Source organism: Dipodomys merriami, unplaced genomic scaffold, assembly GCF_024711535.1.
Source record: "Dipodomys merriami isolate MVZ:Mamm:240054 unplaced genomic scaffold, mDipMer1.0.p SCAF_425, whole genome shotgun sequence".
NCBI classification, from domain to species: domain Eukaryota; kingdom Metazoa; phylum Chordata; class Mammalia; order Rodentia; family Heteromyidae; genus Dipodomys; species Dipodomys merriami.
In genome coordinates this window covers 587,912-588,792 of record NW_027205882.1, presented here as the reverse complement: position 1 = coordinate 588,792, position 881 = coordinate 587,912, and positions in this window count along the sequence as shown.

The following is an 881-nucleotide window of genomic DNA, read 5'->3' as shown; positions in this document are numbered from 1 at the left end:
TTTAGTCTCTCTCTCTCTCTCTCTCTCTCTCTCTCTCTCTCTCTCTCTCTCTCTCTCTCTCTCTCTCTCTCTCTCTCTCTCTCTCTCTCTCTCTCTCTCTCTCTCTCTCTCTCTCTCTCTCTCTCTCTGTGTGTGTGTGCATGTGTATGCACACGGGCACACAGGGGCACGGGCACATACACCATTCTTGGAGGTTGAACTCAGGACCTGAGCACTGTACCTAGTTTCTCTTGTACAATCATAGCCTTCTCCCACTTGAACCACAGAGCTTCTTCAGGCCTTTTTTACTGTTGTGGTCCTGAGAAATCAAACCCAGGGTTTCATATTTGTAAAGCACTTTACCCCTAAGGCACATTCCAAGCCCTAACCTTCAGGTTTGTTAGTTTGTTTCTCTCTTTTATTATTATTGTAGGAGTTGATGTCTGGGACTGGGTGCTGTCCTTGAACTCTTCAGCTCAATTCTTGTGCTTACCACTTGAGCCAAACACCATTTCAGCTTTTCTGGTGGCCCATTGGAGCTAAGTGCCTCAATGACTTTCCTGCCCAGCCTGGCTTTGAACTATGATCCTCAGATCTCACCCTCCTGAGTAGCTAGGATGACAGGCATGAGTGACAAGCACCTAGCTTCCACTTCAGGTTTCTTAGTGGTGAATTGGAGATAATAGGCTCATGGGACCTTTTGTGTCTGGGATAATTTGGAACCCAGGTCCTCAGATCTCAACTGCCTGAGAAGGCAGGATGAGAGACCTCAGCTATAGACCCCTAGGCTGTGGCATCTGCTGGAATGGGGTCCATGGCTCCAAGCGGTGGAGTGCTAATCATGAACCCAAGAGGTAAGGGTCGGAGCTTAGGTCCATATTTCAAGGTTCATGACAGAAAAA